Source organism: Eulemur rufifrons, chromosome 15, assembly GCF_041146395.1.
Source record: "Eulemur rufifrons isolate Redbay chromosome 15, OSU_ERuf_1, whole genome shotgun sequence".
In the NCBI taxonomy this organism is placed as follows: domain Eukaryota; kingdom Metazoa; phylum Chordata; class Mammalia; order Primates; family Lemuridae; genus Eulemur; species Eulemur rufifrons.
In genome coordinates, this window is record NC_090997.1 from 17,651,138 (window position 1) to 17,668,487 (window position 17,350).

A 17,350-nucleotide genomic window follows, 5' to 3' on the forward strand; every position below is an offset into this window, starting at 1 on the left:
CTGGTTCACTAAAGATACTACTGTGGTTGTTACACCTGTTGGAGCCATTATTATGATTATCATTTGATTGTCCTTATGATCCCATTTTGTTTCTAATTTCATAGTAACAGTGCTCAGAAATAATGAAGTCAACCCATAGTTTCTCCCTATTATATTTTTGTTTGGTCTCAGAAAATGCCCAGCGAGGGCTCCAGGGAGACAAAACACTTCCTGACTGCCACACTGACCACCTAGACACCATACTCATGCCTTATCCCTCGTGAGTTGCTGCAACCATGCTAGGCCCCAGTTAGTTCTATGTTCCTGTATTATTACTTACTGCAAGAAAATTCCATTTCCTTTGATAATTGAAAAATAACAAGAGCCAACATATATTGTCACCTATTTTCCCAGCACCATTATCTCCTTTGATGCACATTGTAAACCAGTGAGAAAGATACTATCATCTCCATTGCACAGGCAAAGTACTGTGACTTCAAGAGATCACACAGCAAGTATTAATAAATGATGATGCTCAGCAAGGGATACACATTCTGTAGCTCTCTGGCTGTGGAGCCTGTGGTCTGAACCCATCTGATTTTAGGTAAAGAGTGAGATGGCAATGTTCAGCACCTTCTTTAAAACACTTAGCCTTAGAAAATAACATAAAATTGCAACAGAAATTGGAGAAGGGCTCAAAGGTTTAGGAAGATAATATAGTTAAAATTAATATTATATCGTGTTCTGCCTGAGAATGAATTTTCAAAACAAACAAAACAAAACAAAATATTATAGGGCAGTGAAAATTAAAAGTGGGAATTTGAGGCTGTGAGAACATTCTGTAAGGTAAGAATAATGTTCTTTTATAAGTAAAGTGGATATGGCATGTGTCAGGCAAAAAAAAAAATTCAGAGAGGTAAATTAAAAAAAAAAATGGTGGACAGAAGCTGGGGGGAAAGAGGACAAAGGCCATTTCATAGGTGGAATTAGTTCAGAACAATGGCAGAGATGGAAATGAGAAAAAAATAAAAGACTAAATTGTAAAGAGGTTAGGCTGGTTATTATGTAAGCAAAAGATGGTCATGTTGTGTAAATAAGCAAACGAAGTTGGGGCACGTGAGGATTAGATGCAGGACTTTATTTAAGGAAGGTCTTGTTTTTCTAAGGAATTAACCTGTCATGTGACCTTTGTACGGAGGAGAAAGAGACATAAAGTAGTATCAGAAGATCAGAAAACTAGGCTGGGCGTGGTGGCTCATGTCTGTAATCCTAGTACTACGGGTGGCCAAGGGCAGGAGTTTGAGACCAGCCTGAGCAAGAGTAAGACCCTGTCTCTACTAAAAATTGAAAAAAATTAGCTGACCAACTAAAAATAGAAACAAAAAATTAGCCAGGCATGGTGGTGCATGCCTGTGTTCCCAGCTACTTGGGAGGCTGAGGCAAGAGGATCACTTTAGCCCAGGAGTGTGAGGTTGCTATGAGCTAGGCTGATGCCATGGCACTCTAGCCTGGACAACAGAGCAAGACTCTGTCTCAAAAAAAAAAAAAGAGAGAAGATCAGAAAACTCAAGTCCTGTTTTTTAGTTACTAAAAAAAATCAAGCTCTTTGAACCACACTCATCTATAAAATGGAGATAAAATATCATCCCTATGTTCCCCCCAGGGTGGCTGTGAGGAATAAGTGAAATCTTTACAGCATTTTGTAAAATAAAAAGTGCAATAAAAATGTAAGGCATTTTTACTATTAATATTATGTTGCCCACTGAAGTAATATAATGGTCTTCTCTTTGGTACATTTTTCCTTAGGATTTTGAAATTAAAAAATTATAGAATATACCAGAACTCAACTTTAATTATCAGCCCTTTAGAACTTAAAAGTAAAATTTATGGCCAAATGGCAACTCTATAAATATTAATATCATCTATGTATATATCTCCCTATATATCTTATCCCACAACCAGTAAGTACAGGATCTTTGAGGTGAAAAATTAGAGAAATTTGTTTTAGTACTTGGTCCAGCTCTGTAAATTTACAAATGAGAAAACAAAAACAGAGATTAAATTCACAGGGCAAATTAATGGCAGACCCAGAACCAAAATTCTAGATTTTAATTTCTGGGAACATATTCTTTTTTTTTTTTTATATTTATTTCAGGATATTATGAGAGTACAAACATTTTGGTTACAGTTTATGTCTTTGCCTCACCCAAAGGAACATGTTCTTAACCTTTGCCTTTTGTACAGTGTTTTGAATAGTTAATTTGAAATCTCTAGAGTAAGACTATTGTCACAATTCACTTCCTTCATAGTAGGGTATGTATGAAAAATGCAGATCGAAATGTTTGAGATAGAGGTTACAGGTCACAAATACTTTAGGACAAAAACACTACTTGAAATAACACAATCATATTTACTAAAATTTTATATATGCAAATTTAAAAGGAACTAAATACTCAATTTAAAGCAGCTCTATTAATTTTGCATAATATAATAATTACCTCATTATACATATGTGAACCAGTTGTTAATACATGCCTGCTAATAAACCCATCAGGAAAAGAATGATTTAGAAATTATAAATATATATGAAATAAACAATTATTTTTTACCTCATGCATGGTTTGATATGGTCTCTTCAGTTTGAGGATGTGCAGATTTCCAACAACTGGCAAAGGTCTAGATCCTGGAGGAGAATGTTGCTTGGAAGCTTTAGCCATGAAGATTTTAATATTTAGAAAAAAATAAGAATCAAGACCAGAATTGGAAGTATGGCAGAAGAATCAAACCCACTCATTATCTTTAAGTTGAAGTAATTATGAAAACAATAGCGATCTTTGTGATTATAACCAGATAAAATCAGCAGCTTCCAACGCAAATTGAAGACATGAAGATGTTGCTAATAATCTTTGCTCTACCCTATAGTCTATCATCTGTTTGATAATTAAAATGAACTAAGCCCTAAGTTGTATCCTTGCCTTTTTTGAGCTCCTTTCCTTTCTTCTTTTCCATTTATTTCCATCTGTTTTAGTCAATAAAGCCTGGAAGGATATTCTTTTTATGTAAAACAGAGATTAGTTTTAAAATTTCAGAGAAATAATACAATATGTTTAAGCCTCAGTATAAAATCTACACTTTCATAATACAATTCATTATACTGTTTGCTAAAGTGCATTACAGTTGTATGTGGTTGGTTAAATAACAGAATCACACCAATAATTTTAAGCTTCTTATACAGTGATGTGCTCCTACCTTTCCACTTCTTACAAGAGTCTCCTATGGAGTCTTGGAGCCACAGAAAGAGCATTGATTTTAAACTGAATGAGTGTTGGGCATAGGTCCCAGCACAGACCTTCAGCAAGGTACTCAACCTCTTTGAGCCTTTGTTTCCTCAGATCATACTGAGGAAAATAATAACAATACATAAATGGTTGAATTGTTGACATGAATAAAGAATTAACAGATATACATACAGGTCCTGGCAGATATATAAAATTCAGTAACTGACATTCCTCATTTATTTTTTCTTTTCGTTCACTGACAAGCTTTCTCATCTATTTATGTTGGTATTCCTTTCTGTATGGGAAAATTTTCTTTCTTTTCTCTTAACAAATTTTTCACCTTCCTGTGCTCCTGACTTTAGACCATGCGCCTCAAGATAGCTCATTCTAGTTGACTTGCTCAAGAAAGAAATGTGTATCTTTCTTTTTTGTGTTGTAATAACAATAAAAACAGGTTTTTAATAGACTGAATTGAACAATCTTTTGTATATTGCCTTCTTGATAACAATTTTTCCTTAAGTTTTTACTAGTTGCCATGTGCAAAAATATGGTCACAAATGTTTCTTGATTGCTGTGCTTGTGAGTGTGTAAGGATAATTGATATAGTCACCCTTACTTTCTGGGATATGAGTTAAGAAAGCTGGGAATTTTCTGCCTGCTATTGATTACTGAGAAAGGAGTAATGGAATCTATAACCATAATTTTGGATTTACCTATTTCTCCTCACAGTTTTGTCCATTTTTGATTCATGTATTTTGAAGCACTGGTATCAGAGAAATAAGTGTGTAGGATTGTTATGTCCTCTTGATTAATTAGCCATTTTAGTATAAATTACCTTTTCTTGGTTATATTTTTATCTTAAATTTACTTTGTCTAATATTAATATAACTCTTCCAGCTTTCTTATGACTAATATAAACATAGCATAACTTTTTCTTATGTCTTTATTTTTAACCTATTTGTTTTTATATTTAAAGTGCATTTCTTGAAAGCAGCACACAGTTGGGTCTTGAAATTTTTCATTCAATGTGGTAATCTTTGTCTTTTAATTCAAGTGTTAAGACTATTTATAGTTACTGTGAAATGGTTAAGTTATATGTTTTCTATTTATCTCTTCTATTCTTTGCTCACTTTTTCCTGTTTTTCTGCCTTCTTGTGGATTAGTATCTTTTTTTTTTTTTTTTTTTTTAATAAAGCTACTCTACCTCTTTTGCTGGTTTACTGGCTATAACTCTGTTTTGTTATTTTAGCAGTTACTTTAGGGTTTTAGTATACATTTTTAATTTATCACAGTCTATCTTCTGATGATATTATATGACTTCTATATAGTAGAAAAACCTTACAAGAGTATACTTCTATTTTTCCTTTCCTTGCCTGATACGATTGTGGTCATACATTTTATCTGTGCGTATAAGTCCAATATTGCCTTCTTTTTATTTTTGTTTAAATAGCCAATTATCTTTTAAAGACACTTAAATCGTAAAAATTTTAAAAATTATACATTTATCCAAGTAGTTACCATTTTCAGTGCTCTCCATTCCTTTGTTTACTAAATTTCCACCTGGTATAATTTTCTTTCTGCCTGAAGGACTTCAACATATCTTGGAGTGCAGGTCTTCTGGTGACAAACTCTTTCATCTTTTTTATGTCTGAAAATCTCTTTATTTTTCTTTCAGGCCTGAAAGATATTTTCACTGAGTATACAACTTAACTGATTTTTTAAAATTTTAGTACTTTAAAGATGTTTTTTCACTTTCTTCTTGACTGCATTGTTTCAAGTGAGAAATCTGTTGTTATATGTATGTTTGTTGCTTTGTATATAAGACATGTTTTTGTCTGGCTGCTTTTAAGATTTTCTCTTTGTCATTTATTTTGAGCAATTTGAATATCATGTGTCTTGGGATAGTTTTCTCTATGTTTCTTGGGCATGGGGGGTTCACTGAGTTTCTTAGATCTGTTTGTTTATAATTTTCAGCAAATTTGAAAAAATTTGGCCATTTTTTCTTAAGTACTTTTTTCTGTTCCTTCCTCACTTAGGTATTCAATTACATATGAATGTTAGGCTTCTTGAAGTTGTACGACAACTTTTTATATTTTTTAAATTAATTTTTCTCTGTGTGTTTCATTTGCTATATATATAAAGACTTTTGCTATGTTTTCAAACCAAAAGTTTTTTCTTCTGCTATCTTTAACCTGCTTTCAACCCCATCCAATGTATTTGTTTTTTAATCTCTGACTTTGAAATTTTCATCTCTAAAAGTACAGTGTAGGTCTTTTTAATATCTTCCATTTTGCTTAACTTCTTTGAACTTATGCAGTTATAATAATTATTTTAACATCCTTGTCCTTTTAACATTTGTGTCAGTTCTGGGTCAGATTTGATTGCTTATTCTCCTCATTGTTGATTTATTTTTCTGCTTCTTTGCATGCCTGGTGATCTTTGATCATCTGCCAGGCATTGTGTGTGTGGCGGGGTGATGGGCAGGTCAAGGGTAGGGTGTGAATTCTGGAGAAATGTTGTGTAATTTGTCATGCTTACAAATTGATGGAGCATGAAGAGTTATCCTTGAGGCACATAATTTTGATAACATGCAATATTATTGTTCATATTATCAGAAAATAATGTTTTCTGAGAGTTATTATATGCCTTCCCAGAACTTATTTGTACATACAATTAAACACCATAAGCCTATGATTAGCTATTGTTATCACCATTCTTGATGAGAAAACTGAGAAATAAATTAAGTAAACTCTCCAAGGTTATACAACAAGTAAGAAACAGAGTTGGGATCCAAATTTAGGCAGTCTGGCTCCAGAATCTACACTATAATCACAACATATTACTCTTCTCATAATTGTTTGAATGTCCTTCCCAACATCCATTTCATCTTGGATTTAAGTGATAATCACTTAGGAAGCTAAGAATAGGCTTTGGGTGCAGTGTCAGTACATAAAATGAGCAGTAATTGTTATCTCACCATGAACTTCAATGTCTGAGGGCCGAATCCAAGTGGCTGATTCTGCAGGCAAAAATGAATTCTAAGATTATTCTAGGGCCTTATAACTACGCCATCATGTAACGTTCTAAGCAGACAGTGGAAATTAATTAAAGTGAGAAATAACAGGCTGAAAATGTAGTAAACCTGATAACATGCAAGATTGAAATCAAGAGGCAGTAAGGAGAGCCTGGAGCAATTCCCTAAACCAGACAGGGTGGATTTTAGTTTGCTAGGGCAGCCATAACAAAGTAACCCAAACTGGGTAACTTAAACAATAGAAATTTATTTTCTCACAGTTCTGCAGGCAAGAAATCCCAAATCAAGGTGTCCATGGTTTTGGTGTCCTCTGAAGGCCTCTCTTCTTAGCTTATAGAGGGCCCTCTTCTCTATGTGGTCACATGGTCATTCTGTTAGTTCCAGAGCCGAGAAAGAGACACACAAACCCTCATGTGTAGCAAAATGCTGTTTATTTTGAGCATCTGGGTGCAGATGGGTAGTGGCCGAAGAAAGTATCCACACAGAGGGAGGGGAAAGCCTTGGGTTTTATAGAGGATTTCTCTGGGAGGAGTGAGTACCTGGGCCAGAACAGCTTCTGTAATAACTTTTTTTTTTTTTTTAAACAACCAGCTCCTAGGATCCCTGCCCCAGTCACATCCATCTTTCAGCTCCAGCTTCATCCTTATCAAGAGAGACAGGGAGGGATAAACTTTGTCCCTGTGAGGGGTGGTGGGGAAGGAACGCTGGCTGCAGCTGTCTGTTAGATTTACAATGTCCAGGGAACCTCCAGACTCCTGCAGCTATTGTTTTACAAGCCTAAGTTTTCCATTAACCTCATTTTGTCCTATACATACCTTTCGGGTTCCACCTGGAACAAACCTAACACGTTCTCCTGTGTGTGTCTGTGTCCTAATCTCTTCCTCTTATAAGGACACTAGTCATATTGGATTAGGCCCCAAAACAATGACCTCATTTAACATTAATTACCTTTTAAAGACTCTCTCTCCAAATACAAATACAGTTAAATTCTAAGACACTGGGGGTTAAGACTCTAACATAGGAATTTTGTGGGACACAATCCAGCCTACGACATGGTGGTTACAGAAAATTAAGGCACAGGCAGATAGGCCGTAATAGAGGTTGCAGACTTGCCTGGACATCAACCGCAAAACCAAAATATTCTGGGCCTTTGTGTGGCCTTTGGCACAAAACAGATCTGAATTTGAATTCAAGTTCTGCCTTTTATTATTTTGCTTGTGGCAAGCTACTTAAACTCTATATGACTCAATATGTAGTGTCATTCGTCTAGAGAGTTTGCAAAACTGAAAACAAAAATATATATATAAAAACAATCTGATTTATTGGTCAGTTGTCTACGCTTGCTAATGATTAAGCATGTTTTCTATAATTATAGGGTATTATATTATCAAAATTCCATCTTAAAAGATGAGCAATTTGACCCCCAAATTTGACCCACTCTGATGGGTTGTGGATAGAAATTATTATGTTAATGGTTAGTTTTTTTAAAGTGTGCTATTATTATTATTAATCTGTATATCTTCCTCTCTTACTGCCTCCAATACTATAAGCCATGATTCTGTTATTGTTTCACTTAAGAAGTCACTTCTGTAAACCACATATAGAACACCAGAATACCAAATATTCCCAAGACTGTTTCTCAGTGGTCAAATATAATCGAAATTTGGGATACCCAATAATCTGTAAATATTCACAAAGGTGGTAACTGGTTTAATAAATTGGCTTCCTGTATATATTTATTTAGCTCTGATAATATCCCTAAATGAATAAAGTATAGTTTCATATCCTCTCCTACCTAGACAGTGTGATACTGTAAAATATATATTTGGTCTTCATCCTCATTTTCTGGCATACGACTCCTAAAATCCTTGAAATCTCCAGAGTGATCAATGTCTTTCTGTATACTAATGAGTTGACTGGTGGCTGGCAGTCCCTAGGTAGCTTCAGGATGGGGGCTGATCACAGGAAAGGCCAAGGCACGAGTGGAGGGTTGGGTCTCTCAGCCCCACCTTCAACCTCTGGGGAGGGGAGAGAGGCTGAAGGTTAAGTTGATTGCCAGTGGTCAATGACTTAATCAATCATGCCTACATAAGGAAGCGTCCATAAAAACCCAGATGACCTGAGCTTAGTTTGTGGATAGCTGAACACACGAAGGTTCCTGGAGGTGGCATGCTCAGAGAGGGCATGGAAGCTTCTACTCCTTCTCCTACACTTCACCCTATGCATCTCTTCATCTGTATCCTTTGTAATATCCTTTATTATAAGCCTGTGGTGTCAGGTTTGAATCAGCCCTAGTGTGCTGACTCTGACTGGGGGGCTGGGAGTTTTCTCGATGACTCAGTGGCCAATTAGGTGCTTTCAAATTCACCATTTATTGTGAGGCTTTCATGCACCAGCAGTCATGCAGATACATCAACACACACAGGCATTAAAAAGAGAGAGGGGAGACGAACCATAGTGAGTAGCTTCGGAGCCCAGCACCCTGACAGATGAATCTGGAAGATCTAGATTTTCCTCAAAACACTGATCATGGGTTGGGGGGAAGCTGTTCTCAGGCAGAGCTTCCAGCAGCCCCTGCTAACCGAGAGGCCTCAGAGTTCTCATGGGCAGAGCTTCTGCAGGTATCTTGGTGATGGCCAGTTTCATAGCTGTTTTTTTGGCCCTCTGCAGGAGTGCCCATGGTCATTGTGTCAGCTGCCTTTTGGCAGGTTACTTTCTTGTTGGGGTTCCCGGGTGCCTGGCCACAGCAGGTGTTATCATCTCAGTCCATAATACATATGTTTATCATTTTGAGAGGTCTGCAATTTCACTGCAGGCTGAGTTACTTGTTATAAATGACTGCAGACGATTTGGATAGGGTGTATCTGTAAACTGAGGGGCCACCTTCTACCACCCCCATCATGGTATTTAGTTGTGTCTAGAGTGGACCTCGGGTGGTTCTAGATGATGACCTCTGAATCGTACTCCCTACACATGTGCAACAATGTCATGTCACTGCATACTATCATGTTGATTTTTTACAAAGAGCCTCCAGGCAAACATTCAAGGGGAAATGCACAATCAGAAGTTATGGTAATCAGAGAACACAGTCTAGCACGTGTGGCACGCTTGGGCAGGCCTTTGGGCGGGCTGGCTGGAGCAGGTATAGCTTCTGTGACCAGAGCTGTGATCATCACATAAGTTTATTTTGTTTTTTGTTCTCAAGAGAAAATGTGTAGAGAAAATGAGCATAAGGAATTGTTGGAGGAAATGGTGAACGAAGTTTTGGACACGAGTGATGAAGATATTGATCTATTTAGTGATGATTCAGAGGAGTACCATCTAGTGGAGATCGTGGGGACAGTTCTGATAGCAGTTTCAGCCCACCAAGAAAAACTAGAAGAAGAACATTGCATGCAGATCTTTCCACTGGGGAAGATTGTTCAAAATCTATTACTGAAACATCGAAGCAGTTGTAGCCAATTTCAGTGAGAGTGATTCTTCGTCAGATGTTTCTGAAGAACCTGTAGTGATTAGTGTAAGTTCTCTGACTTGGGGTCCAGTTTCAGGAAGTAACAGGAAGATTTTTTGATTTTGTTGAAAGTAACCCTGGTGTTCCAACCAAAATTGTAATAAATCTCCATGAAAAAACACCTTACTATTTTTTAAGATTCTTCATAATAGATGATATTATTGACTACATGGTGAAGAAAACTAGTATCTATGTAAGTCAGACTTTACAAAAGGGTAATATCAAACCCCATTCCCAACTAAAAAACTGGTATGATGTTACTTCTCAAGAAATGGAATGATTTTGGGGATTATTATTTTGGATGGGCCTTAGCAAGAAGCCAAGACTTCCATACTATTGGTCAAAAAACATTTTGTATCACAATTCAGTGGAAAAGCTTATGTCACGTAACTGATTCGAACAAAATGCTTCCAAGAACATGGCATTTCTCTAACAATGGATAATGTCCTCCTGGTGAACCGTCTCTTCAAGATCCAGCCACTTCCTGATCATCATCTTGAAAGGTTTCAGCTTGCTGTAGTTCCAGGTAAGGAAATACATATTGAAGAACCAATGGTGCCAATGCGTGGATGTTTGAGTTTCATATACAGTACATAAACAAGCACCATAAATTTGGAATAAAAGTTTTCAAACTTTGCCTAAAAGACGGTTACACCTGGAATATGAAAATTTATTGTGGGAAGGAAGCAACATCTGGCATTCTTGTTTCATCCTCAGTTGTCATGAACCTATTAGAAGGATTACTGGATAGTGGACGTGTTCTATAGAAGAAAATATACTACACCAGCATCCACCTAGCTCATCAACTCCTTGAGTGCTCTACATATCTGGTGGGCACACTAGGAAGTAACAGGAAACTAAACCCTCCAGATGCAGTAAAGGTGAAGGTGAACAAGAATGAAGTAATTGCTCAAGGAAGTGACACGGGAGTCATCGTCCTCAAATGGAAGGACAAGAGAGATGTACTGATGCTAAGTACTATGCATAGTGAAGACACTAAGGCAGTTGAAACAAGAAAAGGTGTTGTAGAAAAACCACATATGAATGCAGATTATAATAATTCATTGACCTCTCAGATCAACTGAAGTCATATTCATGTTCTTTGAGATGTGGCATAAAGTGGTTCAGCAAATCAGCAATAAAGCTAATCACATGATCAGCTTTGGTGAACTCACTTGTTCTCTACAGAGTTGTAAACAAAGAGACGATCTCAATCACAAAATTCAAAGAACAAGTTTGCCTAAAACTGCTCCAGACAGATGAAACACCTACTGCAGTGATGACCCTGCTGTCGCCATTTGTGACTTGTTCTCTCACAAACACGGGCTCTGCCAGAAGAGGAAGTACAATGTACTATGAAAAAACACAAGCTGAGAAAGGATGGAAATATGACATGAAAAGATGTAAACACCATGGAAGTGCAGCAAATGTAATGTGTGCTTTTGTGTATAATGCTGCTGAGTCCAGCTCAGCACAGGGAACTCAAAACTAAGTGGCTCCGCAGCAATGAAGACAAAGTAGTTAATTATCAGGACAAGTGGGTGCGGGGGACTCGATGCTTCTAAGAGCAAAGAGCCCGTCCTTGGTGCGCACATCGCTTTTATTGCTACAACTCAAGAGGGAAGGAGGGAACTCAAGGGCAGGAAACAGATGGCCGCTTGCTCCCCAGTCTCTATGTTTTGAGAATGCTCTGTTCAAAGAACATTCCCAGGCCTCCTACATGACTGCAGTCACTGGAGACATGGCTGTGTACTGCAACCTCTCGGGCTCAACCTCTCGGGCTGCTGGACCAGGCGGCTTTCTGCCAGCTCGGACTCGGCTTTCCTCCCTCCACACCCGTTCAGCATTAAGGAAACAGCCCGCTCCCAGCTCCTGCTGCTACAGAATGCTTTTCCCCAAAACATACATCAATAAAAAAGTAATACAAAAACTTGAAAAAAAAAATAAATGACTTCACTTTGAGACATTTAAGATCATAAAACGTTATATATCGTAAACCAGTAAACATAACTAAATATTTCCTGGAGTTCTGTCACTTCTCTAGCAAATTAATCAAACCACCAGAGGGGGTTGTGGGAACCCTAAAATTTGTAGCTGGCTGGTGAGAAGCACATGTAAAACAACCTGGGGCTTGGGATTGACATCTGACGCGGGGGGCAGTCTTTTGGGACGGAGCCCTCAATCTATGTGACCTGATGCTGTAATATCTTCAGGCAGATAGTGCTAGAATTGAATTGGATTGAACTGGACAACCACCTTGTGTCTGCTGCAGAAGTGACAGAGTAGTTGCTGGTAGGGAGAAATCCCCACAACTCTTTGGTGACCAGAGGTCACAGAAGTCTTCTGTGTTGGTTGTTGTGGTGTGAGAACAGAGAAAAAACTGTTTGTTTTTTCTATTCAGCAGAGCTCTCTGAAGTTGTACAATACCTGGGTTAAAGATTATTGTCAGAAACAAAGACCGGTAAAGCCTGAAAGCATCTCAATTTTTACCCAACTGGCTATAATTATAGCCAATAATTATAAACTAATCTCTCAGATTTAAATGTGAATGAAAAATAATACAGAAATAGGTCATCTGAGTAGAGTTTGAAATTTTTAATCAAATCATACAGTCAATCTAGATTGTATTACATACTGCTTTAAGTGATTTTAAAATAGATAAGGCACTGTTAACAGAAAAGAGCCCAAACTCTGTAAAATAATTTAAAGAGATTTATTCTGAGCCAAATATGAGCAACCGTGGCCCAGAGAGGCATGCCCAAGAAGTCTTGAGCAAGTGGTCTTGCCATGGTTGGATTACAGTTTGGTTTTATACATTTTAAAGAGACAGGAATTACACTTGAAATCATAAATCAATATATGGAAGGTGTACCTTGGTTTAGCCTGAAAAGGCAGGACATCTGGAAGGGGAGGTTTTACAGATTATAAGTGGTTTTAAAGATTCCTTGATTTGCAATTGGATAAGGAAAGGAAAGTTTGTATAAAGGCTTAAGAATGTTTTCAGTTAAGATATGGAAGTCTGTTAATCAGAGACAAGCCACCCCACATGTACCAAGACTATAGTCATCTGTGAAGTAAACTGGTGACCTAAAGGTATGGTTTAACCTTTGTCTTACACGGCCTTAGCTCCTGTTAATGATTTAGCATCTTACTGTTATAAAGAGTAACTCCAGAAGGGAAGTAGCAGAACTAGTCCAACCTGCCTTCTCCTCATGGCTGGCAACTCAGCTTTAAGGTTTGTTTAGGGTCCCCTTGGCCAAGAGGGGGTACATTCAGTATGCTGGGGGGGGGGGTGGAGCTTAAGGTTGTATTTTAGTTTATAGCACAAACATACCAAAAACATTCTTTCAGTGCCTCAGAGTTGGGCTAGGCCTCAGGGCCTGGTGTTCTGTGCCTAAGCCTGAGACTATCAGGGTGTGAAAAGTGTGAGATGGAGGGGGGTGCTGACAGCTGGGCAGTAACTCAAAAGCAGTAGAGGGGAAAGAAAAAGATGCCTTTTAGTGCAATAAAAGTGGAAAAAGACTAAAGAAAAAGAAGAACGTTAGAAAGAAAAAAATGAGAAGAGACATAAGGAAAGAAAGAAAAAATATTCTAGGTTCATGGGAAGCCATACAATATAAAATACTTTTAGGTTCATGAATATTTACACACATACACACACTATATTCAGCCTAACATCAGTCTTTGAAGCAAGTGAATGGGAGTCCCTATCTCCACTTTCGTATTCACCCTTGCATTTTGTCTTATTTTTCTTGTAATATTCTTTAGTGTGAATGTTGACCTAATTAAATTTATATAAATACCCACCCCATAATCTATTCAGTCTCAACATTCAGTAGAACCTGTCAAATAAAAAACAAATCCAACTTGGTAAGAAGAGACTTTAATTCCAAAGGATTATTGCCAGGGAAGGAAAGGGAGGACAATTGCAATGCGAGAGGAGAGACTCCACATAGGGAGCATGCTACGACCATAGATCTGCAAGAGTCTTAAGAGTGCAGAGGGGAGTAAACAAGGATAGAAAGAGTTGGGTGTGGGGAGGTAGGATGAAAGGGTGGCATGATTGGATAGTGGATCAGAGAATGTTTTCTCCTGGGGCAGGCTTATTCTCAGAAGGGGTTGTGTGCTGGCTCAGGCTGAGGACGTGCCAAAGTTCGGCAGCCTGGAGGAAGGAAAGAGGCTCAACTAGTTTGGTTAACATGCATTTTTGTTATGATTGATCAGCGGGGACAAGTGTCTCAGCTAATCATTTGTGAGGTTAAGAATAGGAATTTGAAATCAGCCAGGTGTAGTGGCACGTGCCTGTGGTCCCAGCTACTGGGGAGGCTGAGGCAGAAGGATTGCTTGAGCCCAGGAGTTTGAGGTTGCTGTGAGCTAGGCTAATGCCACGGCACTCTAGCCTGGGCAACACAGCAAGACTCTGTCTCAAAAAAAAAAAAGACTGGGAATTTGGAGGAGCTATGCCTGGCCTTGTGATAGGCAAACAAGGGGAAACAAGGGGACATCTAAGTCTAAGTCTTGTCTAAGTCATGTGGAGAAACGTTTTTTTGGTTTATTTTTTTGTTTGTTTTTCAGTAAGCCATTTTCCAGAACCCAAAGGGGTATGTGTGTGTGTGTCAGGGATTCCTTTAACCTCCACTATTTTCCGGGAACACAGGGCTCAGGTAAAATTCAACATTGTCAGATCTCTGCTATTTAATGTTTGGCATTTAAATTGAAAAACTTGTTTAAAAATGATGAAAAGAATTAGAAGATGAAGATTCATGTGTATGCATTTATTCATCAACCTTGTGTTGCAAGACAAAGGGCCTTCCTTTGAGCCTGCTGGTTGAAATTTTCTGTCTTATTCCTGACATAAACTACACAGAAAGTGCATTGTCTAAAATGTTCAGTTTAGGTTCTTTAAAGAATATAAAGAAAATTGACAAGCAATCTGAATGAAGATCCTAAGTTTGTATCTTTCCAGTCTTCTGTTGTTGTCTTGCTTATATCTAATGCAGAAGATACGGTTTGTTTTTACATTTCTTTTTTATTGTTGTTTCTTAAGTAATTTGCCTTTGTAGTCTTCCTAATATATTTAACATAAAAATTACTACTATTATTAAGTACACTTATAAAACATATTTGAACTTTGAATTGGATGTTTTAGAACCTCTCCAAAAGGGCAAGATGTTTAAATTGCCTCATTCAAACAGTATTAAGTAAACTGATAACATATAATTGTTGGAGGTCTGGCCTTTGCTCTCAGCTTCCAGGAGGTATCCCCTAAGCGCTTGAAATATCCTGCCTGATAAGAGGGTTTTTGTTTGTTTTGTTTTGTTTTAACCTGGAGGCCTAGGACCATGCTAGACAGATTACCTTAACAATGTGATTTATGGTATAGGCTTTGGGCCTTGGGGAATCAGCTTAACCTCTGGAGGGACCAGAGATTAAGGTCAGCTATGTGGGTGGACAAACATGTTTATATAACCAAGCCTTAGAGAAGACTCTGGAGACAAGGATCAGCTGAGCTCCCCTAGTTGGCAATACCCTGTGTGTCTTGCCACTCATCATTGCCAGAAATAAGCCCTGTTCACTTGACCCCACTGGGAGAGGACAACTGGGAGCTTGTGTCTGGAAATCTCCTGGGCCCTACCCCATGCACCTCTTTCCATGCTTGATTTTAATCTGTATCCTTTTGCTGTAATAAACTATAAACGTAAGAATAATATTATTTTTCTGAATACTGTCAATGTTTCTAAGAAATTATTGAATTTGAGGGTGGTCTTGGGATCTGCTGAACGTTGCACTGTCTAATATAGTCAACATAGAAATTGCTGTTCTCAGTAAGTACACTCATGAAACATAAGAGAGCGTGAAATTGGATGTTTTAGAAAGGCAAGTAGCTATTAATAAAATTGCATCATTCAAACAAGTATTAAGTAAACTGGTAACATGTAATTGAATTCTATGATTATAGTAACATGTATAATTGGCTTAAACAGATAATGGCGAACATAGGAGAAAACTGGTATCACCCAGAATAGGGAGCATCATGTTGTGGGAGCTTTCAGATTTTTGTGGGCATCTCGCTGTGGTTTTTTGTTTGTTTGTTTGTTTTTCATCTTGCTATGTTTTAAAAAGGACAGGACAGCTTTGCTTAATTCAATGAGCTGAGTAAAGTGGATGTGAGAAAAAGAAAACTGATATTGTATATTAGTTAAGAAAGTGACAAGCAGACCATTTTGCTTCATTTTTCTCCCTTCAGACACATGAATTTTTTACTAATCATTATGTATGAATATATAGTGATATCCTCAAAGGGTTCTTTTAACCAAGACTTTTTGAAGATGTGAAAGGGCTTGTATAGAATGACTGAACCTCCAAGTTATGATGCAAAATATTTGCACTTTACTATGTGTACTTATGGTTGATTAACTCAAAGGGATGCATTATGGGATCTGATATAAACTCTCATTTCTATTTTACTCAAGAACTGGTGATATGGCACTGGGGAGCAAAAGGAAGATCAAAAGGAAGAGAAACAGTAGTAAATTTTGGAGCCAGAAGGACAGCATATGAACCTTGGGAGTGAAAGGACTTCCTGAGCAGAAATGGGCAAACTTCAGTCTTCTTACTGTGTTTTTACAGTATCCTATATATAATTTCCTCAATTTGAAAAGTTAGTGACTATTAGCTAAGGATCATTTAATGGGCAATAATCCCAACAGTACAAAGTTCACAATGAAAAAAAAAAAAAGAACTGGTGAACTGGTGATAAAAGAGAGAGTGTTTCTGAGAGAATAGTTTTGACTGTACTAGATTCTTCTTAGATTAGATCCTACAGATACTCCTAGACAAGCACGAAAATTAGGTTTATTGAGAGAGACAGATAGGACTATAGCGCAGGAGCAAGATATTACAGACGATGATACATACGCCGCAGATGATGACTGAACTCATTGTCACAGCAAAGGGAAAGCAAGAGGAAGGGCAAAGAGCACACAAATAACTTCTTTTTTTTTTTTTTTTTTTTTTGAGACAGAGTCTCACTCTGTTGCCCGGGCTAGAGTGAGTGCCGTGGCGTCAGCCTAGCTCACAGCAACCTCAAACTCCTGGGCTTAAGCGATCCTACTGCCTCAGCCTCCCGAGTAGCTGGGACTACAGGCATGTGCCACCATGCCCAGCTAATTTTTTGTATATATATATTTTAGTTGTCCATATAATTTCTTTCTATTTTTAGTAGAAACGGGGTCTCACTCTTGCTCAGGCTGGTCTCGAACTCCTGACCTTGAGCGATCTACCCGCCTCGGCCTCCCAGAGTGCTAGGATTACAGGCGTGAGCCACCGCGCCCGACCACAAATAACTTCTATCTTCAAAAAGACTAGGAAAGAGTTGATTGAGCAGACTTCTGAACTTTCATTTCATGAGCAAGGCAGTCTTCAAGGGAAAGAGTGTTGGTTTTATTTTCAGTAGAGTTGAGTCTTAACTCAAGTCTATCCATCCACTATATCCTTTCTTTATGTATTTTTTTTTTCTGGCAAGTTTTCCTTGAATGGTTGCATTTG